The 23,433-nt window shown below is 47.4% G+C and overlaps 2 long non-coding RNA genes across 3 annotated transcripts in view; both read left to right on the top strand.

The window, feature by feature from the left end:
• Positions 1-5,646: 5,646 nt before the first annotated feature.
• Positions 5,647-11,389, top strand: LOC111933207 (uncharacterized). 2 transcript variants are annotated; one of them, XR_015274312.1, is made up of 5 exons: positions 5,647-6,064; positions 6,203-6,258; positions 6,670-6,735; positions 6,933-7,046; positions 7,573-11,389. It is a non-coding gene; the product is annotated as an uncharacterized LOC111933207 (long non-coding RNA). The 2 variants fall into 2 exon arrangements; XR_002866565.2 differs by having other exon boundaries at positions 5,647-6,258.
• A 200-nt stretch (positions 11,390-11,589) lies between these two features.
• Positions 11,590-23,433, top strand: part of LOC147651350 (uncharacterized) — a 32,215-nt gene continuing 20,371 nt past the window's right edge. The window contains exon 1 of the long non-coding RNA XR_015274311.1: positions 11,590-20,877. This is a non-coding gene — a long non-coding RNA (uncharacterized LOC147651350). The remainder of the gene's footprint in view (positions 20,878-23,433) is intronic.

Genomic DNA, 23,433 nt, shown 5'->3' with positions numbered 1-23,433 from the left:
TTTTCGTTTACTTCGTTCTTTGTCTTTCAGATACTTCAGCTCAAGTAGCAGGCAGTATATTAACCGACCAGATTTTGGCAATGTATTTAATAATCAAGCTCAAATAAGTGCTCTTAGGAAATAATTTTATTTACAGTTCAGCTGGGGAAGAATATTAAAGCTTGAGGATTTGGCTAAAATTATTACCCTACAGTAACATATTTTGAAGGAAGGCACTTGGGCCACGGATGACTAGTACTAGTGAGTCAGAGCACAGCATTTGACCTTTCCAAAAATTCATCATCTATTTGGGACACAGGGCAAGATTTGTCCTCCAGCTTCCCCCAGCCAGGATGGGCAGTCACCACAACAACAGCTTTAGCACCTCCCTTACCGCTGCTGCACCCTGAGCCCAGCTGGGGAGGTCTGGGGTTCCTGGCAAGCAGCTCAATCACTCCTCATCCACCACATTCCCTCCTCCATACAGTTGCTTTATGCACAGATATATTTCACCACATATTCTGCAGCAAGGCTGGAGTTTGGGAACACTACATCAAGATATTTCAGCATGTATATGCCTGTATAACAACTTTGTTTTTTAATTGGTCCAACCCACGTTACTGTTTAAATAATTGAAGGTGCTCAGCATTAAACATATTTTGCCATGTTTTCCCCATGGCACCTTTCCCACTCCAAACTGTTTGGAAGCTGAACAGAGACTAAGCATTAACTAATTAAATTTCTCAAAACAAAGGTTAATTAGTGTGTTTATTTTGGATTATGTATGTATTGAATTATTAAACACTATATGGTATCATAAAAAAAAAAAAAAGAAGAAAGAAAGATAGGAAAAGGGCAGGCTGAAAGGAGGAAACATTCCTAAGCCCAAGGAACAGCTTCTCTGTCTGCCTTGCAGCTACATTAACCATTTGTTTACAACTCCAGCATATGCTTAAAAAAAAACCACATGGTCTTTCTTTAAGGGTAAAAGCAAAAGCCCTCCCAATCCAGAAGGAAGGTCCAGCAGCCCTGAACTGTGACTATGGCAGATTCATTCTAGCACAGGGCACAGGGGAGCTGCACAGATCCCCTGTTTGGCTCAGGATGATGCTGTGCTGGACACCTCATCTGACACACAGGCTCCTCTCCCAGCCCTGCCTGCTGTGCCTGACACAGCAGCCACTGAGGACCAGAGGTCTCTCCCAGGGCCCATCAAACAGCAGCATTTCTCTTGTCCCTCCAAACCATCCCCTTTCCTTTTTGTCCCAAGGTGGAAAGTTTGCAACATGCAGCCCATCTTCCAAATAATTATACAATTATCTGCCTGCAGGCCAAGGTAATGACTGGAGCCCAAGAGCCAGACCACACTAAAAGAAACAAGCTGGTAAAGATTCACCCTGATTCCAGTTCTCACCTATACACTGGCCCTATAGCTGTAACATCAATCCCAAGGGATATATGGATAAACCACTGGCAGCAAACCAGAGGTAGGAAGATACAGGTTAATACCCATCATGTTGTAATTACCTGGCAGTGTGCAAATGCACCTACCTGCCCTAAGAGGAGGGCACACGGGGCACTCTTTTCAAAACACAAAACAATCTAAAAAGCTGGCTTGCCTACTCAAGATTATTATGTAAAGCAGCACTTCATATATGCCTGGCCTACAGCAACGGGAAGGGTGTCAGGTTTATCTACGTGAGCATTTCCAGCATGCCTATCATGGTGGGTTTGTGATTCATTCTGTCTGAAGAGTCTTATGACAGCTGATATGAGAACCCTACTTCATCACCAGAATAAGGCTCTGCATTTCAGCTTTCAGCTCATTTTCTGTACAAACAGGAGTCAGTTACAAAATGAATTTCTTCTTTCAAAGCATCCTCCATTGCTGCAGTGAGCAATAACCTGTGTTGTTGCCCAAACAGCAAACAAAAAGTGGACTCATAAGCACCTCTCAGACGAGAGATGATCCCTGACTCGTGCTTATTCAGAAGCCAGCCAACACCTATAAAAGTGTCTTTCCTGTTGCCCCATGTAAATATTACATAAAGTTCAATGTAATCTTGGAGATGCAGCTTCCCAGGACACTCTGTCAGATGAACTCTGCAAGAACTTGGGGCTGAAAAGGACAGTTCATTGAGGATGGGTGTCAGAAGCAAAAATGGGTCAGTTCCTGCTTTATCACTCTGTGATTGCTGGAGCACTATCAGGAGGTGCAATCAGAGCTGCAGCTGACACCTTCAGAGGAGCCATAAGTGGCTTCAGCTGCTTGTTCTCACCCTGATGTCCTATTCCTATCCTTCGAGGTCAGAATTCCTCCTCAGTCCTGAATCTCTGCTAGATTGCCAGTTATTTGTCACCAGACTTTTTTTTCTCAGATTCATTACCTGATCAGGGGGCCAGACTGGATAAACTCATTTTACAGCCATTGCTTATGAAGGAATGCAAATAAAATTGTGTCTCTGAGGGTTTTTCCCCCTCGACTTAATATTTTTTTCAAACGCACTTTTATCAAGGAAATTGTCTTTCTGCAGATCTAGGAAGGCAAACCTAATTAAAGTCACTTTATTGAGGGACCTGATACCAACACCTGCTTTAAAGACAAAACTCCTTTTTAAATTCAAATATTTTTGTTCTGCTGTAGAAGCGAAAACATACCTTTGAATGACAGATATCTCAGAAATCTGCTTTCATTCCCCTTTCCTCCTTCCCTGATGATCTAGGTTTCACATTCACACCCTTTGGGAAAATTGCCTGGGAAACTTTTCTGATGATACGCTGAAGGTCATCTACAGTAAATGTGGTACAAAGTGAACCCGGATCTCAGGCTTTGCAAATGTTCATTATGTAAATTACAGGAGCTGTGAAGATGGAAATGAGGCGTACAGATGCTGTTATGCACGAAAAAGCAGAGGGGAAACTTCAGACTTCCCTTCACTACAGAGGCAGTTGCTGTCTGCAGGCACTCTCCTTCCTCCCCGTGGAATTTCCAGCATGAAAAGGCCTCCGATTTTCTATGGCTGTTGGTTCAGAAATGACTGGCTCTGTGCTCCTCCATGTAGGTCAAGGACTGGGATAGATCTTTAAATTCGCCACACATCTGGGGAGAATCACGGGCCAAATGCAGCTGCAACCTGCATGGGAGGAAACAGGTTGTGCAGGGCATTTCTGAATTCCCATCCAGGAGCTGTATTTCTGGGATTAGTCTTGCTGACTGCCTCAGCCAGGGCTAGTGCTGAGGAGCAATGTATCTGTGTTGTGAATGGCAGTGCAGACACGATCAAGTGCGGGAGATAAAGATTCAGCCCTTGATTTCGTGCATCCTTGGGCACATTGCTTGGAGGCCAGATTTTGAACGATGTTAGGAGATCAAAGGATGAAGAAAGATAACCAGCTTCATTTTCAGCTCTATTCCTGGGCATGTGTTTCCTGAACATTTCAATAGGAAATAAGTATTTTTGTACTTTTTAAAAAATAATTCTAAATGCCTTTGGGTAGGTGGTTTCATCATGAGGAGCCAACAAACATTTAAATGGCTGATCTTAAATTGCACATTGTTTCAGTTTCCTACCAGAGGAGTGTAAATCCCCTTTTCTTAGATTTTTTCACAGGTCTTGCTCAGGTTTGATGCACAATTCTCCTTAAACAATAAATACCATTAAAGACACTCCCAGCCTGATTTCAAGCAGCGATGAGTGCTCAGCCAGTAACAGGAGCTACTGGTGTTCAGCTCTGCTGAAACTCAGCTGCTGCATCTCATGTTCACTTCCTCAAAAATGAAGACATCAAAAACACAAGACTGCTTTTGGTAATTTTACCTCCCCCACAAAAAAAAAAAAAAAAAAAAAGCCCTAAAAGCTCACAAGGGAAGCTGTGATGCAGACATATTGATGATGAGGTGGAAGGACAATGCCCAGCCAGGTATTTTCCTGTCAAGGGGCTGGCACTATCCAGGGCAGGTGGAGTGGGAGAGAAGGGCTGAGCCTTCCCCCACCAACCTCACCATAGATCTGCAGTGACCTGCAGCAAAAAAAGCAAGAAAAAAGGGAGAGGAGCAGTAAGACAACACTGGAAGGGAAATTCCAACTCCCTGACCTTGGGACAACCTCACCCTGCATGTTAACAGAAAAATAAACAGGGGAAAAATGATGAAATTGCCTCAAAATGAAAAAACAAAAACAAAAACAAAACCGACAGAAAAAAAAAGATTTGTTGAGTCATCCAACAGTGTTCAAATCAAGATACTTTCTTAGCAACTGTGCTAAAAGAGAAAATGTAACACATTCTGGTTTGGCTTTTCCTTCAGCAGCAATATTTATTTGCATTCACACATGAGGATCTGGTTTACAACAAGGTTCTCCAGCCCTTGCTTTCATTGTTTCCATCGTGTATCTTGGATAGAAAATCTCCTTTGGTGAAAAATTCCACTCCAGACAACCTGGGGGAAGACCATGTTCCACCATGCACACCTCTGTTTGGAGAGGTTTTTGTCTGAAGGGCCATTTTAAGAAGCAGGAAGGTTTTGTCCTTGACCCTGTGCTAGGGAGCCTCACTCCACGAGAGGAGGAACTTGTCCTCCACCAGCCCCAGGTTTCGCAATGCACTTAGTGCACATCTTGCACTGGCCTTGATTTATGCAGAACTGTTGGCTAATCTCTTTTATGTAATCACTGATAGCTGTTCCTAAAGGCTAAGTCCCCAAAATGGAAGGAATGAATTAAAGGAGACAGATGTGGTTTGGCTAGCTCCGTGTTCTGATTACAGCCTCAGAAATGACCTCGTTGGTTTGTGCCGATTTAAGCAGGGGTTCAACCACACTGCACACCCACCCCAGCAGGAACTGTGCAGCCCAGTTTCACAGTCTGATCCCAGTCACACCAAAGCCACTGGAATCGCTCCAGGTTTATTCTGCTGAAATGCAATCAAAGTCTGGTCAAAAGTCGCCTGAGTTTTTGTTTATCCCAGATCCCCTTGCTTGGCACTGCTGCAGGCTTTGGGAGCTAAAGAAATGCCATTCCCCCACAGAGCTGGCTGCCTTTGGTCACCCAGAAAGACTCGGGGAAGGCAAAAGCCCTGAAGTTCCTTCTGCACCATCTCCAGGTCAAGAATCAACCTGAGCTCAATAACCCACTTGGCCCTTGTGTCTGCAGGCACAGCAGGATCTTGAAGGAATGGTATTCCCAGCACATCTGTGATGCACAGACCTGACCATCAAACAGGCATTTGGGGGTGGGCAGGGTGTGAAAAAGCCTGGTGAGAGACTCAAAATCCTGGGAGAGAAGATGCAGTGTCTGATCAGCCATCCCCCCTTCCCTACTTAGAAGTAAAGATGCCTCTTGTTTTAGGGATGGAGCCACAGCCTGGTGGGAGACCTCTTTAATTAAGGGGAGACCCTTAATTTTTCCCCATGGAAAAATATTGCCCAGCAGGGCTGCGTTTAGATTCCCTTCCTTCACCAAAGCTGCCCTGCCGTGACCAACTTGAGGGGTAGCTGGAGCAGTCCCACAAGCCTTAGAGAATTATTTCCCAGTTTATGTAAACTGAGCACCAGCTCAGGAAAAACAGGAAAGATTTATGCTTGGCAAACATTTCCAAGGAGCCAATATTTCCCCATTACTTACTCGTGGCTTGTGAATACAAACCTCACACAGCTGGTACCTCCTCTAATGATCCCATTACAATATGTATTGAGCTGATACTCTGTGATATCTCATTGAGGTATTCATCCATGTCAGAAAGGATTTGTCCATAAAAACATCTCCTCTCATACCATCATAGGATGCTGCATTCATTCCTCCTTCCTCTGTCATCTGATGCTGCCTAATCCCACTCACTGACATCAATCACAGGGGGAAAATAAGACAATTAACTGGCAATTAATTAAATTATAAACTGTAAGGAAGAACAGAATATTTGTAAACCTTAATAGCCTTATTAACATGCACATTACCAGCCAGTTGCACAATCCTAGGGCTAAGGGTATCTGTGCACATCTGTGACATCACACAGACTTTAATCAAGGGTTCACCTCAGAGGGCTGCGTGGTGGGATGAAGAATCCGCCTGGCCAGCCTGGAGCTGGGATGGTACAGGTTCTTTACACCCCCCTTCCTGCAGAAAGCTGGAGTGAGGGGGGCTGCAGCATCCCACCAGCTGTGGCTCCTGTGCCTTCAGGACACAAAGGCATGAGGATGGCAATTCTTCCTGTTTCCTGCACAAAACAGGCATCCCAAGGGGTGTGGAGGCAGTGGAGAGCTCTGCCAGCCCCTGGGCTCTTTGGGTGAGTGTATTGACCTGCAACAACTCAGAGGTGACAGCCACTCTGCCCAGGGCTCTCTCAGGGATGGAGCAGGCACACAGCCATCAGGACTGGTGAGCCTCAGCTCCATCCCAGGAGGGATACTGGCTTTTCTGCTGCAAGGACACACGTTGGGACAGGGCCTGAAAACCCACCAGTGGCAGTAACAGTGGATAGTTGTTATAAAACACACATGCAATGTGGCTTTGGTTAAAGCTGTTTCCTGGAGGACTAAAGGAAAGTGGGCAGAAAACAAGGGCAGATCAGGCACCTTCTGCAAGGTCACAGCAGCTCTTGCAAGGTGGTGGCAAAGGCTCTATCACTGGGAACTGGGCTCAAAGCTTAATGCATCAACTAACAGGGCCTGATCTCTGTTTGAATGTCACGACACAGGAGGAAAAATCCCATCCAACGCAAGCCATGAGTGAGAGCATGAAGCCACAGCCAGACCCAGATGAGGTACCAGGACCGAAGGCATTGCAGTGCTCATGTTGGCACAGCATCAGTGCCTGGTCTTCAGGTCCCTGGGGATAACCATCACACAACACCCTCAGGGTTCTCTCACTTTTTTCATACTATTTCTATACTGGTTTTATCTTGAAAAGCTGACCGAATCAGTCCATCCAATGTACACCAAACCCTTGACTTTTTCCCAGGCTATTTGTTCTGAAAGAAGTACCATGTGAAGCAGAAGAATGACCTACCAAAGCAGGGAAATTAGAATGTAGAAGATGGATGGAGCTGTAAATCAGGTCTGCCTCCAAGAGCAGGTATAGTCCAACGAGGCCCTGCCATCTGCCCTCTCTCCAAATCAGCCACATCCCAAATCTCAGCTGTGTTAACTCTGGTTCCAGTCCAGTGTTATTTCTGTAACACGTGAACTGGGATGACACGCACCCAGCCTGTTCATTTATTTGTGGAGTGTGGACGGTTGACTGATGGCCAAGTGCTAATAAAAGCACTGCTCTCCCTCCTGTGCCATTCCACGCTGGATACTGGCGGGAGGCTGGACCCCTGGGCACACGGCGCTCACTGGGAGCAGCCGGGGTCGTCACTGAGCAGCGCCTTCAGATTTTCATTCTTAATTTTGATGGATCTGCAATGCCACATTGTTTTCTCTCCCAGCTGGGCTCTATATTTAGCCAGGGGTTCTGTGCTCAGCTTGTGTTTTCGGGTGAGGTTGGTAGCTAGCGCTGCTCTGCTGTCGGAACGCCTGTCTCCCTTGTCAAAGCGCGGCTGTTTTGGGGATGCATGAGGCAGTCAGATGTGACAGAAGCTGAGAGGTTTCTTTCACAGCTAGGAAGAGAGAGGAGGGAGCCAAGCACCGTACCCGCCCTAGGAGCTCCGGTCCCCTGGGAGGGCTGGAATCCGATGCCGGCTGGCGCTGGGAACACCCACATTCAGCTAACCTGACTGCAGTGTTCACTGCAGGATAATTGGCTCTGAGGAGGCGTTACAGCGAGGGGAAAAAAAAAAAAAAAAAAAAAAAATCAAACAAGGTGGGACATCAGACATTTTAAAAATAACCCAGGGTGAAGCTCCAAGAAGCTGCAGTGACCAGGGTCCAGATCCGGATTCCCTGAGCCCAGCTCTTGTCCGGGCTGACCTCTGCGGAGTCTGCTGGGCTGGCGCTGAGGCCAGTGAGATCAGGACCTGGCCCAAATGGCCTGGCCTCCCGCTGCACCCCATGTTGTAACCATCCAGGATGTTGACACATTCAACTTGCCACTCGTTTGTGGGACTAATTACACATTCGCATTTGTCTGCGCTCACTGGGCTCCTAGCAACTGCAGTCACAGTCCTAATTAAAATAATAGACTGAGATTGGTAACATTACTGATTTAACAGGAAATTAGAAGAGTTACGTTCGCAGAGTTTAGGTAATTGACACCAACAGCGCTTTCGTTGTAACGGGTGTTCTGTGATTGATTTTGTTCCCCAGTCAGACCTAAAAGCAGCCTGGGAGCACATCCCACCATCAGATTACAGTACAGGGGAATTAAATGGCTATTACACCACTGCCTGCCCTAGAGCTGGCAGCTGTAGGCTTGGGCATGGCTTCGAGCTTCCAAACCAAACATGAGCCCGAAAATTATAAGCCTAATGTAAAACAAAATGTGTTCAGCACAACATGTTCAGCTGTCCTTGCACAAGTGTCCCTGCATGGTGCCCATCTGACAACTCCTGTCTGGGGAGGGGGCTGCAGGCAGCACAGGAGCAGCTCCTGCATCCTGGGATGCCTCAAATACCAATTCCCTGAAGATACCACAGGTTGCCATGCACAGACAGAAAGGCTCTGAGCATACCAGTGACTGTGGAATATTCTGGGCAAGCACTGATGGAGCTCATAGCAGGTGGTGGTGGGAAATGTTCAAGGTGTGTGAGATTTCATGGCCACATTGAAGGGAGAAGTGTTCCCTGTGCTAAACCCATCCAGCAGCTCGCTCCACATGAAGTTCTGTGTGTGGAAGATATTGCCAGGCAGCAACATCATCTTTTTCTCTCAGAGAGACTTGGATTTCTGGAGTTGGCCCTCCTCATTCTCACAGCGGTGTAAGTCCAGCTGGGTCCATATGAGCCTCAGAAAGATGACTCAGTGTTTTTCTGTTAAGGAAACTTCTGACTCCACAGTCATAGAAAGGTTCGGTTTGGAAGGGACATTAAAGATCATCTAGTTCCAATCCCCCTACGTTGGGTGGTTCATCTGTGTTATTCATTAAATAAATCCTGACACTTTCCACAAAACAGGCTGTTATGATAGGGTGATTGCCTCAAAAATGAGGTGGACTCTCTTGGTGCCAGCAGTTGCAGCTGGGGTTGGTATCTTGTGTTGCCACCTCTGTCCCCACAGCCTGGGCCCACAAGGGCAGATGAGTTTCTAACCTGACCTGAACATCACATGTCCTTCAATTCCCTCCCGTTACGAGGCTGACTTGTCCAGCAAGTTCCCTAGGCTGTGTTGTGCTGGGTAGTTTCTGGAGGTCAGACCTGAAAAATGAGGAGAGAATGGGTAGCTCAGGGAGATTCCAGGGGTGAGGAGAAGGGTGTCCAAAAGGCTTTACACAATGTCACCACTGTGACGAGGTGTGACACTTTATTAGCTACCTCCCCATGGCCAGGCACCTACAGTGCTTTTTGTGGGACTCAAAACCCTCACTGAGTTCAACCAGTGACTTCCCAACACTGATTAACAGCTTTTGTATACCCAGAAATATCATTTCTATCTGTACATCTCTAGATTGAGACACTGTCTTCGGACACACAGATAAGTCTGCTCTTGAAAAAATGCAGCACCTGTAAATTATTATGAAAACTGTGTATGAAATGCCAAAATTGCACCAAGTTGCAAGAGCATTAGTTAATAGTCATCTTCTCCTTTGGACTCTTCTATTTGCAGACTCGGAAATGTGCTGGGAAGAACAAAGTACACGTGGTCTGGACTTTCTTATCTGATATTAATCCCAGCACAACAGGGCTATAAAATGTTTTCATGAACATATATGTCTTCTGCAGAGAGCTTCATGCGATAATACTGCCGGGAGAGATGCAATGTAGGAAATACCCATCCACGGTTTATAAATCCTATCCATCTCTGCATGTCTCAGGGAGTTTTATCAGGGCCCTGGAGAGCTACTGCAAATGCTACTCTTGCAGCTTGCATGGATAATTGTTTATAAAAGTCTTCCTTCCCTTCTGCTGTGCCTGGGAACGATTATATCCAGAAGGCATTTGTTGTGTCCGTTTTGTTTGGCTCCAGCAGCTCCCAGAGGTATCACACACGGGATGCTCCAGTAAAGCCCTTACCTTCCTGTTGGGCATGAACAAGAGGATTCAGCTACGCTGCAGACTTTTTCCCCTGTGCTTTACCCAGCTTTCAGGTGGCAAATGACAGTCTGGGCTTTAATCGCCATGTGTGTGTGCTGGAATGCACCAGGGCATTTGCTTCTGTAGTGTTTCTATATCCTAGAGATTAAACCTCTCTGCAGGTAACAGATACTTTATTTACTCCCATAAATAAAATTAAGTGCCATCATCTTCTCCCTGGTTTTGCACCAACGGAGCCAATTGCTCCTGGGCCAGGTGATTCCCAGCACCACAAGGGCATCATCCTGTGTCCAATCCTGCTCTCCTGGAGTCTGTGGGGAAACCCTGGGTGATCTGAAGGGCTCAAGGAATTCATATCCTATGGGTTTGGGGGGAAGCCTCAGCTCCAGACACCGAGGCCCAGCCGTGCCTGATGGGGCCAGGATGCACAGCATCCCGGCCGCCTCACGCTGCCATAAACCATAATCCTCGTGGCACAGCCAAGTTGGAAACACATGAGAAAGCTTAAAGTGGCTTGTTTGAACACTGAAAAAGCAGGTGGTAGGCTCCGTTTGATCCCAAATGAGAGACGGTGCCGGCACAGGGCCCCCGGCCAGGAGAGCGGCAGTGAGGCAGGTCCATGTGCAGGGCCATGGCAGGTGAGCGGTGCGGTGTGCGAGGGAAACGCGGGCAGCGCTGAGGGAAGGACAGTGCCCTTGTCACTGTGCCCAGGATGGAGCAGGGCAGGACTCACCCTGCCATGGGAACAGAAACAGGCTGGGGTGCAACCGGGCAAACAGTGATGGCCAAGGCAGGAATAGGGAGCTGTGGGGAGGCCATCCCGAAACAGCCTGGCCACAGCCGGGAGTTGGGTCACCCCTGTGGGGCCACCTGTGGCTGCCGAGAGCCTCTGTGTGCGACACCGGCCACGGGCCCCACTCTGTCTCCCACAGCAGGCCCTGAGGAGCAGGGATTGGAGTAGGGACAAGAATGTGGATAGGGATGGGGACGAAGATGGGGATAGGATGAGGACAAGACCTGGTATGAGTATGGGAATGGGTTAAGAGGCAGGGATAGGGACGGGGACAAGGACGTGGATGGGTGTGGGATGCAGATGGGGGCTCCCCATGCCCCGGGGCCTGCAGACACCAGTGTTCTGCTCAGGACCCCCCGTGCCCGAGGGCAGGTGCCGGCCCCCAGGTCGCCCTGAGTACGTCGCACCCCGCCCCGTCCCCCGCCAGGACAGAGCGGGGCCCGAACCCGCGGCCCCGAGACCCTCCAGCCGCCATTTCGCGGCGCCGCCGGGCGCGGCCCCACCTGCCTCCCGCCCCTCCCCCGCCCGCCGCCGAGGCCCGCGCGCCCATTTCCGCCTGGCCGGGCGCCGCGCGCGCGCGGCCTCCCCGCCCCCCTTCCCCCCCCGGCGCTCAGTCATTCACGGGCACGGGCAGTAACGCGCTCTGACGTCACCGGCGGCGCGGGGCTGCCGCGCGCGGGGGAGGGGGCGGGGCCGCGCCCCTGGGGGGGTCCGGGGGAGACCCCGCGGGAAAGGCTGAGGGGAGACCCCCGTGTGGGGGGAAGGGCCTGAGGGGAAATGGCGGCAAAGGCCGTGCCCAGGGGAGACCCTGAGGAGAAATGGCTGAGGGGGGACCCCCGAGGTGAAGGCCACCGAAGGGACACCCCAGGAAAAAGCGCTGAGGAGGGGCCGCTGAGGGGAAACCCCTGAGAGAGAGCGGCTGAGGGTCACGGTTCTCATCTATGGGGGTTCATACTCTTACGTGGTTCCCTCTCAGCTGCCTGTCACAACCTCCCTCCACCCCTCCATTTAAACACCTCCTGTACCTCCATCCTTCCCGCAGAATGCGCCAGAAAATGAGGCAGGAGGATGCTGGCACAGAAGCCCGTGGTGGGGCTGGGTCAGCCATAGGCCCTTGCACAGCGGCCCCGGGCCAGCCACAATCCTCAGCGATCTGAATAAAGCCGTGAGATACCCTTGTGCGACTGATGGAGGGACCCCAAGTCTGAAATCTCAACATCAGTAATTTTTCCTAAATACACAGAGTCCATATTGAGACTCACATTGTGTGAGCTGGCCGAGCCCAGAGAGGGAGGGGAGGACGATAAAAGGCATCATCGGGCTTTGCCTTCCCGTTCCTATACCAAAGATAGAGAATATTATAAATTTAATAGATCTTCTTCATTATTCATAGCTTGCTTGTGGAAAAAAAAATCATAATAGCTTGGTGTGATATGTCAGGCATCTATAATTCATGGCACTGAGATCACACAGCCACCATACAGTGGGAGTTCACAGAGTGAGATGTTTGTAATTAATCTATGAAAAGAAAAACAAAGGCAATAAACTAGGAAGGACAATAAATGAGGGACGGATCCTTCCACCCGCACTGACGTGGGATAGTACTCAGCCAAAAGCATGAATAATCCTTGGCTAAAACCTGTAAAATTAGCCAGGAAGTGGCTAGGAGATTTACAGTAAATAGTAAATTCATCTCTGACTGGTTCATTACAAGTCAGGCAGACTGTGTTGTAGTTTGGGTAACAAGGTGCTGAAAGCAGCAGAGTGGCCTGTGCTTAAGCTGAGCTTGGGTCAAAGTATGAGGAGACAGCAGCCCTCCAGCCTGGAGGCTGTGCACTGAGACCATTCACTGCCAACCAGGACACCCCTTCCACCTTCCCCATCCCACAGCTGGGAGATACTGGCTCAAAGAAGGATGGAAAATTTGAGATCCGCTTGGAGCTCTTGGGTGGATCTTCATTGATTTCAGCAGGACTGGGGCTGAAGTGCTGTGCAGAGCAGGGAGGTTTCTTGGAATCAGAGCCCGAGCAAGGACCTGAACAAATTGTGCTGCTTGTGAAGATGCGCTGTAGTGATGGAATGAACCAAAGTCACTTCCTAATTTGAAACAGTGAGCTGGAGTTCTCCAGAACCCCCTTCCTCTCGCTATTGTCTATTTTCATCCTGGTGAAGCTAAAGCTGGTTACTGTACAGCTTAAAAACTCCCTGTGGTTTCTCACAATAGGCCAACTATCTATGCTGGTTTTCAAATGGTGCAGGGAGATCTTGTAAAACTGCATGGCCAATGAAGGAGGAGGAGAAATTAATTTCTTCCATAGTGGATGCTACAAAGAAAATGGAAAAATAAATCCTCATCCTTCTGGGATTTGTCTATGGCTTTAACCAAAAAACACTGGTGCCAGGTTCATCAGGCCGTGTGTCACAATTAAACTGTTTTAAAGTGAGTTAAACAAGCCACAGAGTAGAGGGGCATCATGGTGAGGCAGGAGTGACTCCAAGAGGAAGCCCAGGCCTTGCTCCTGGGGAGATGTGATAGTGCCAGTGCACAGATGCTGGAGGCCAGAGGCACTCATTGTTTTGTTTACTCATTCCTGACTCCTCCAAAAAATAATTGGTTTTCTTTGGTTGGTTGCTTGTTTGTTTGTTTGACTTTTTGCATTCTTTGGATTCAATTTCTCCTGCAATATGGCCTTAATTTACATTGAGCGGATGCATGTTTATTTATGCACCTTTTTTTTATTCCTTTTTGTTTTGCTTTTTTTTTATAATTCTCATTACTCCTAGGCTCCTGGCACCGTGAAAGGGCAACAGCCATGTGCAGACGAGGAGCACCAGGTGTATCCTAAATCTCCACTGCCTGTACAGCTCCTGTGCCAACCCCAGCCTCTGCACAGTCTGGATTGTTGCTGTTCCGGGGTATGTCTAGGGCGGTGCTTGTAGGCTCCATGTAGTGTTAGCAATGAAATCCACAAAATTCCCCACTTCAGAGTCCCATGGCATTGCTGGTGCAATCCCAGCCGAGTTTGGGCTCTGCGAGTCTCAGCAATGCCCTCTGGTGACATGTCCCAAGACACCGCTGGCAGCACACAGGTCCTTTGCCAGCCAGCCCACAGTTGGTGGAAAAATCACCCAGGAGGGCACTTTTCCCACTCTATAGGTCCTCAGGGAACAGTAAATAGAAACTGGGAATTTATCAGGTTCTCCAGCTTCTCGCCTCAGCCTGATAATCACTTTCTGCTGCATGAGTCCCAGCAGAATCCTGGTGTTTTCAGCATCTGGGAAATAGCTGCAGGGAACAGCTGAGCATCCTATGCTTCTTGCTGAGGTTGTGAGCAGTCAGGGAAAGGGCCCTGCAACCCATGGATTAGGTACCCTGGTGGGCTGATCCAGTTATAGTGCAGCAGGACATACCGGAATGAATGATTTTGACCTTAGCTGGCCCTAACATCGCCATCCAAAACGTGTATGATTGTGCTAATCCATCCCAAAGGAGCACTGTGAGGCTGGTTCATTGTTGTGGGTACAGCGCTGAGAGCTCCTGGCACAAAAGAGAGTGCAAGAACAAAACATTTTCCTCTTATTTTATTGGCTTTGCCAAGGAGCCTCCTGTGGCGGAAAAGAACAGCGTGGTTACCTAAAGCATATCCAAGCACAGGACCAGGGCAGTGCTGCACTTCACTCTGCTGTTGTTTCTCCTGTGCTGTTTGCCTGGGAGTAGTCTGTGAGGAAAATGACACCAGAAATCTCTGTTTAAAAGGAAGAGTGGACAGATGGGTAGGAGAAGACGATTCTGTCATGACAATCTTCCTTCCTGTCTACAGCCCAGCAAACACAACACAAGCTTGGATTGAATTACCCCAAAACATCACATGTGAGCTTGCCCAGGATTTAGCAAGTGGGATCCACAGTGCCTGCACAGATCACATCTAACAGCGGATGGCAAGAAGCATGGAGCAGCAGGCATGCTGCTCCAATCCAAACCCAAGGAATCCCATCTGCACCTATCCACCTGCCAGTCCAAACCCAAGGAATCCCATCTGCACCCATCCACCTCATTTCACAGCATGCACAGCCTCAATATGTGCCTTTAAGCCTTAGAGAAAGGATATTCCATGCTTAGCCCTTAAACCCTTGGAAACGGCTACTCTCCCCTCTCTGGGTTGCCTGGTCATCATCTTTATCCCCATATTCCCTTCACCTCAATCCCAGTGGTAGGGGTGCTGCCTCATGGCTACTTTGATACGTCTTGGAGCTAGAGCTGAAAATTCCCTTGGCTGCCTCAAGGTGAGGGGAGAGATAACAGTTTCAAAAAACATCTTTTGAGTGTTCACTTTCCCCTTTAAAAATAAAGGAGCTAGGCAGGCAGAGAAAGCCAATCTGAGTGTATAAATAACCAGTAAATGGCAGGGTGTTCACCCTTCCCACACTGGATTACCTAAGGCGTCGCATCACCCGCTACAAGCTCAAGATGAGGGAGCTGGCAGCAGAGCAGTGCCGTGCCTGATAACCGGAACAGCCCACAGGATTGCGAGCAGGCATTCATGCTCCAAACGTAAACAAGGCAGAGCCGCCTCCTCGCCGCTTCCAATGCAGCCACCCCACATCCCGAGGGGCTGGAACAGCCCAGTGCGTGAGATTAGCCAGGGCAGATCAAGGAACTGCAGGCGTGTGGTGGAGGGGCGTTATGGAAACATAACACAGAAATAGTCCAAGCTTCCATGTCTTCTCAGAATCAGGTACACAAAAAGCGCAGGGATCCTCTCCCATACCCAGGCAGTGTAGGAAAGGCCATGGATGAGGGCTGTGAATCCTGGCTTGGCCTCCTGTAGGGTCACAGGACGCAGAGCTCACACTGTACCTTGCTTGGTGGGGCTCCTGGCCCACATCTGCCCTCTGAGCTCAAGACTTCCCCCAGTGCCTGCCTTCCCAGCAGGATGCTGAGCTAGGAGAGAGACAGCAAATCACCACAGTCAATACCAGCCATAATGGCACCTTCCACTCAGGGCTCTCAAAGCACCTGGCAAAACCCAACCGACCGCTGTGCCTTCTCTGCACCCAGTCAGGCCAGTGAGCAGTGTCATGTGTTATGTAGTGGGTGAGCAAGACCCAAGATGGACAACGACACCCGTGTGGTGACACGGCTGAGACAGCAAACAGCACAGCAACCAAAGCCTCAGCAGCATCTGCTTATGATCACTGATCATTTTGAGCTGGCCTCTGCCTGCGGATCAGTTGCCAGTTTTTGATGCTGTGATTCTCTAAATAGAAATCAGATGAAGTCAGGTAAATGTTCTTTGTACCGGTCCCCTTCCTGCTTGGGACTCATATCCAAACTTCTCATTTTAACCTTGTCTTTATGGTCTGTTGAAATCAAAACACTCGTGCGAGCAGCCTGAAACGCTGGGGATTTTCGGCTCAGATCTGAACTTGAAGCTGTTCTCCCAGGCTGTGCAGCACTTGCTATTTTTAGCTCCATGTCAAAAAGTTAAAGCAGCACATGGTAAGATGTTATGACTCTTAAAATTACTGTAAGAATGTTCCAGGGAATGGTACCAATTCATCAAAAGTAAGTTCGTTGCGTGAGATAACTTGGCAACCTTTGATGCCGTACTGAGTTTGTGGGTCACTGGCTATTAACGTTGCTGCATTTTGTTGAGCAATAACCGAGTGATTACGGAAAGGGAAGTAGCTATTAATATGGTAAAAGGCACACCTAAGTGAGGATGTTTACTCCTGTAGGCTGATGGGGGGAGGGCTAGACACCCTGCATGGTGTTTCTATAGCTGATTTTTTTTTGATACTAAAGATAAGGACCTGTTCTCCCTTCCCCCAAGACCAGCAGAGTATTGCAGCTGGAAAACAGTGATCCGGCATTGAAGTGAAGGATGTGAAGGCAGACCACAGGCAAAATGAGGCCTCTTTGTTGGCCAGGGGAGTCTGCTCTCAACACACACACAGACTGCAGGATAAGCTCTCTTTAACACCCACATTGTGTCAGGTCTGAGCCCTGCTTCTAAAGCCCTCACAGGAGCGTCTTGTAAGAAAGCATTGGTGGTTTTGTGCCCTGGGGTGACAGTAGCCCCAGGAAGCTGAGGATGAGGGATCTCTCTCTGCCTGGCACCTTGTCTCACTCAGCAGTCGTTTCCAGACGCAGGGATGTCTGTAAGCCCCGCTTACATGCTTGATTATCTCCAGTGAGGCTTCTGCAAGTCAGCTCAGCCTCCTGGTTTTGGCACTGGGCTACCCCAGGTTAGATCAGTGATGCTGCTGAGATGAGCAGGAGCATCTTGCACAGCAGGAAAGGGCAGGCAATTGTTCCCAGCAAGAAGACAAAAGAGAGGAAATGGTCCTATGGAGCAATGGATGAGAAGAGGAATTTAAGGCCAGAAGCATCTTCCACACGTATTATTCACCGAACAGAAATGTGTACTCTGGAGTGAGATTCTCAACCATCCACACCTATGAATGCTGAGCAAAGGTCACCAGCCACATTCAGGCGGACTGCACTTTGTTATGCTTCATTTCTGAGGGAAGGTCTTCTGTTCCTCCTGTGGAAACTGCTGGAACAAGACCCAAACTCTGCAGAACATGCAGCCTGCTCAGAGAAGCACTGCAAAACTAAAAGATCTGGATATCAGGGAATAAAGCAGAGGGGGTTTTGTGGCTCAGCCACAACAGTGACAGGAAGGAAAGAGCCACAGCTCTTCGCAACAGAGGGGGAGCTCAGGCATTTACTGTTGTGGGTTGCTCATAAACCCCACCAGTCTCAGGCTTGTTACAAAGGTGTAGTGTTACCAAACACTCCCTTATGAGCAGGGTGGGCTGATTTATAGTGCCACATTCAGTTACAGCGTAATGATAACAATAAGGATGATTCTTGGGCATTCCAGAACACTACACCCACATCACCTTCTTGCCTTTGCTAAATTTGCTTTTGATTTACAGTTGCATAAACAAGGTGAAAATCAGTCACCTCAGTTTCAAAGAGAGAAAAAACAAGAGGGCAGTTTCCAAAAATGGCCTGGGTTTCTCTCTGTCTGCATTCAGAAGCATCTATTTTGGAGCTCCCGTGGTTAAGTGAGCTGTGAGTACAACTGTCCTCTCAGCTTGGTTGATAAATACTGAACTCCTGACATTCCACTTGAATGTGGAATGTGAAGTTCCATTGGTTTAAAGCTCCTCAGTTTATTTTGTGCTGTGTATTTGTTCAGGTTTCTGGGACTATTCCCTGCTGGAACACCCTTCTGCTCTTACTCTCATCTCTCACAATACACTGCATGGTTTCTTCAGTCCTTCGCTCATCAGCACTTTCTTTCCAAGATGTTGAACCTCAGCCATATTCTTCAGGATAAGTTCACAGCAGCCCTCACAGACTGCTCCCAACCAGGCTCCTAATTAGCCATCCTTGACTGTGTTTTCACCCAGTTTGACCATGTGCTCCTGAGACACCCACAGGATTTGAGAGCCCGTGGCCCTAAGCATTAGAGCAGACACTGTATCTGCTTCTCCCATCCTCCTTGCAAGGCTTCCTTCACTTTCTGGGACTGATGTGGAGAAACCCAATTAAACATTTATAGCTCTGTAACCTCTTGGCATGTTTGTGGGGCAGCTTCCCACGTCTGACCTACACAGAGAATGACTGGGCTGCATTTTCTGTCACCTTGGCTTGACCCCCAGCCTACACACTCACCAGCAGACCTGTTCCATGCCAGTAAAACAAGCCCCTTGGAGGCTTAGGGCAGGAGCCAGAGCTGCGTGGGCAGACATTAAGTGACTTAGGGCTCTCAGCAGCCTGAAGTCAGCTCTGTGTGCTTCATCTTACTGTGGAAATGGGGCTTCAGATAGTCCCCAGCATGAGTGATCCCTGGTGCTGGTAGCCTATGTTTTGGTGCTCCCACAAAGCCCACCCTGGGGAACGGGGACTCCTAAATCCCATGACAGGTTGGTTGGGTGAACTGCAAGATTGTCACAGAGTGCCCCACCAAAGCTGCTAAGTGGGGAATTTCAGGGGAGAGGAAAGAGGCAGAGGCCTGCCTTTGGATTGCTGTTCCACCTCAAGATGCCTCTATTCTCCCCTGCTGGCATTAGTGTGGGGAGCTCTTGGCCCCGCAACGAGCAGTATGGCTGGAGAAGGAAATCTAGATGTGCTGTTAAACATTTTGAAGACAGAAAATAAATCCATCCATCTTTGTAAGAAATGCTGCCCCCAAGAGAAATTTCTTATCATAGGCAAGGCTAAGTGCACAGGCACCAGCGAATTCACCACCAGCATTGATTATTTCATTATAAATTGCTCACTTGCTTTCTTGCATTTGCTTCTGAACAGAAATGAAACACTGGCTACTGAAAATAACAGCAGCGAATACACAACCAAAAACCTGACTTGCATATGAAAACATTGCATTTTCCACAGGGGCTTTCCCACTCTTTAAGCTCCTTTAAAATTTAAAGTATGAGCTCCATTAAGATTATAAAAATGTACTGCCTTAGCTGCTGGATTTTTTACTGTGCCGAAAGGAAGACAACTGCTCAGAGGCTGAGTGAGAAGAGCGATCTCAGTATTAACAAACAATGTCCTGCACTGACATTGATGATTGATAGCAGATGAGGATGTAGATGGAGAAATTGGGGACTTTCCAAACTGTAAAACAGGGAAAGGAAACCAGTCGGCTATACCAGGGCTACAGCTACATAAGTCAGATGCCTTAGGATACCCAGCAAAGCCTCCTCAGTGCACTGAAGTCATGCTTCCTCCATGGAGTAGTTGTTTAGTGGAAAATATTGCAAAGGATCATTTCCCAAGTCTTTTGCACAAAGCAAACATCAATACCAATAGCTGCTATTCAGACACCACTTGAGATGGCCTTTTGTCAGTATGAGACTCATTGGTTTCTTGAGGTCTTCTCTGGTCAAAAAAGGAAATTTCTCTAGGAGCCCATAATTTGGCTCATTAGTATATTTAAATTTTTTTGTGTCCTGAGCTGATGGTAAGTGGAAGAAAAGAAGTTACGTAAGATTGTGACTAACAGCAACCTTTGCACTGAAGCTGAGCCAGGCCCCTGTAATGGTGCAGAAAAGGTGCTCCCTCTGAGTCAGGACATTTTTCCAGTTTGCTGTCCCAAGGCTTCTTCCCCATGGATCAGCCACGTGCAAAGGCTTACAGCTCAACTGCTGTGGGGCTGGATTTACACCATCTCCTTCTCTGTTTGTAGGAGTGATTCATCCTTGGAAAAGCTGGCTCCTGGGTGCATTAGATGAATACTGCCCACAGTGGCCTGCTCCATGGTCCCTCCTAACTTTTGCTTTTCTGGGTGACATCAAATGACAGGAATGACTTTTTATGATCACCTGTATTTGTACAGGCAAGTGTAAGGATGGGCAGGTAGATGGGAAAAACCCCGTGTCTCATTCTGTAGTGAGGAGGAAAACAACTCCTTGGAAGAAAAAAAGAAAGTAGGAGATAAAAAGGTAAATATTTCCTTTGTCCCTAAGGCACAGTCTAGAAAAGGCATCATCATTTTGCTCAGACACTGGTATAACCTCATGTTTCCCACAAAACATATTTCCCCGAGATCAGTTTGCACGTATCAGGTTTTGCCCATGAATACTCATGAGACACAAATCAGTCCTTTAATCCATGATTAGAATGTCACCCCACGCTCTGTGGTTGCATCATGATTTGGTGTTACTGTTGAATGGATGCTGTGCTATTTAATTGTTTTTTGCTTAGTGATCTGTTTGCTCTGTTAATATTTAATTCTCTTTTCCCATCCCTCTTTCTACCCCCAAAAGGCCTGAAGAATAGGAAAACATCTTTCATTTTCTCTAGCTTCGTGTGCTATTGTAAGAAAATACCTATTCATCATCTCCTGTAGGTGATAATGATGATATACAGTCATAATGCTGGAATTCTTAAGTGGTTGCCAATGCTGCTTTATAGATGAGAGAAGAAAAAAAAATTGACCTGATTTGAAATGAAGCAGGTTAGTATGCAGGTTAGTGTGCTTTATTTGCCTTTTCCAGTGGTTTGGATAATGAACAAATTGTCATCTTGGCATATCCTCTGCCAGATTCTGAGCCGAGAGCTGCACATGAGCCTGAGTGACAGCAAACCTCACGCTGCCCGGTGCCTTGTGTGCTTTGCAGGGGTGAATTCATGAGGACAAATTAGATCTTTGATTTATCCTTTAAACAAAAAAGAAAGGAAAACAGTAACATTAATTTAAATGAGCTCTAGCTGAATTGCATTTTTTGTAGTGATCAATATTCTGGGCATTGTAAGCAGAAGCTTTACATAATAAATAGCTGCATTATGTAATGCTAGTTAAATTTAGAAATGGTTATTTTATTACCTTTAGCACACATAAAATAGAGAGTGATAGAGCTGGAGCCCAGAAGCTGTCTGAGGTTGCAGAGAACAGCTGGGCCTGGCTGTGCACAGTGAAAATAAACCCCATAAAGCCACACAGCTCAGGCTGGACACTCCGGGTCAACATCAAGCATTTCGGGGGGGGTGGGGTGGCAGGGGCAGGCCCTGCTCTGAAACACGGCACACCCAGGAGCAAAACATCTCTGCACAATAAAGATAGAAGATTTATTATGAAGGAATGAAATGTGCCACTTCTGTTCTCCCTGGTGTCCCCATAAAGCCTTTGTTTGACAGGCTCGTTTGGGCTCTGGGTAGCTACAGTCCCTTCCATGAGGCTGCTGTCGGCTTTGAGGCCAGTTGTGTGCAGACTATAGATCAATTATCTCTCTGCTAGGGATAAACAGTGTTTCCCTTTTTCCTCTTCAGTAGCATTTGCTATTATCCCAGAGCACAGGAGCCTTTTCTTTTCCTTCCCAGCCACACATACACACACACACACATACACATACTTGTTACTGGAGGGAGAGAGCAAAAGAATTCAAGTTTGTTGCATTAATCTTCATATCTTGATCCTCTGGCAGCCTGCTGCTGCCCATTCACAACAGGCTGGAGGGATGAACCCTTTTGTTATAATTATGAGACATCTCAATCCAATAAACGCCCTCAAATGAGAGCCTCTGGAAATGAGAGTTTGGAAAATTACAGCTGAAGAAGGAAAGTCCCGTTGTGAAATCTTTAGCTAAGCAGGAACACTCTTGTTTGGCTGTTTCATAACACACAGGGAGCTCCAGTGTGGGAAACAAGGGGACTTTAATTAGTACATCAGAGCTGAGATGTTCCTTCTGCTTGCTGGGGCTGGCACCCATTTATCAGGGGCGGGGGCTCTCTCAGAGAGGGCTGGAGCTGGAGCCAAACTGCTGATGGAGTTAAGTGTTCTCTGCACTGCTCTCTGCATTGCAATTAGAGGGCTCTGAACTAAAAGTTAATCTAGAGCACTGTCAGACTTAAGTAAAATTCAGATCTTGGTCATAGTTCTACAAGGGGAGCCTGTAGGTTCTTAATGGACTGAACCAAAATCCTTTCAAAGGATTTTAAAGAGCATCTGGAGAAGCTTTTTAAAAATACAGATTTTCTCTAATAATTACACGTTCTCGATTTTTATCAACTACTGTCCACAACTTTAGTATAAATTCGAGTCCTGCCCAGCATCTGTTGTGTGTGGAAGTTTCCAGACTACTGAGCAGCATGTAGCCACTTCAGAGAAATCATTAAAAGTTATGTTGCTGAGCTGGTGTGAGACACAAAGAGTTAAAGCTAAATCCCATTTGGAAATAAACTTTGTAAAGCAGTGAATTTTCTCAAAGGCTGGCTGCTCTTGATTTGTGAGGATGTTCTCAGTCCTGATTTCAATTAAAGAGAAATCCTCAGGCATTTCTGCAGTTCGGCAGTGTCCTTTATTCCACATGGTTATATATTGAGTAATAAACAAAACAAACAAAGACTGTATTCTGCAATGAACTGCATACATCCTGTGCAATCTCGGGGAAATCAATAGGTCAAGGTCTGGCCTTGGATTGCCTCAGTATTGGTTGTCAATAATTCCCACAGCTTCAGTGGAGTTTAAATTGTAAGTGAAAAATGAATGTAGAGATGCAAAGCTGTCTGTATATTCCCCTAAAAAAAAGAGAGAGGGAAAAATAATACTGTAGACTACACTCCTTTATACAGAAGCAGAAGTAAATAGGTAGCAAACATTGTAAACTCTGATTTATTTGCTAGGCCCCCTGAAATCATGAGAGTACATTTTGAGGAAAGCATTCAGCCAAGCTTTGGGATCTCTTTTTTTGCTTTTCATTGTTGCATCCCTAGCTCTTGGCTTTCGCTGAGGTCTGCAGTTCACAAGGACTGAGACCTTCTTTGTAAAATGAGGGTCATGCACTGCACAACAGCACAGAGTGGGTCTTTAAATAGTGATGATGATGGTAATAATAATAATAAATAAAATAAATAATAAATTATTGTTAACAGTTTGGGGGTTTTGCAAGTGCTGAGTTACAATTGTCGTTCATCCTGCTCCTGGTAATGTTTTAGTACATGTATTCACCACAGCAAGCAGCACAGATGAGTGCCAAGGCTGAGCTGGGCACAGGGAACATGATGTGGGACTGTT

This window comes from Cyanistes caeruleus, chromosome 10, assembly GCF_971803275.1.
Source record: "Cyanistes caeruleus chromosome 10, bCyaCae1.hap1.1, whole genome shotgun sequence".
NCBI classification, from domain to species: domain Eukaryota; kingdom Metazoa; phylum Chordata; class Aves; order Passeriformes; family Paridae; genus Cyanistes; species Cyanistes caeruleus.
Note: the sequence above shows the minus strand (reverse complement) of the source record. Positions and strands in the feature narration are given on the sequence as shown.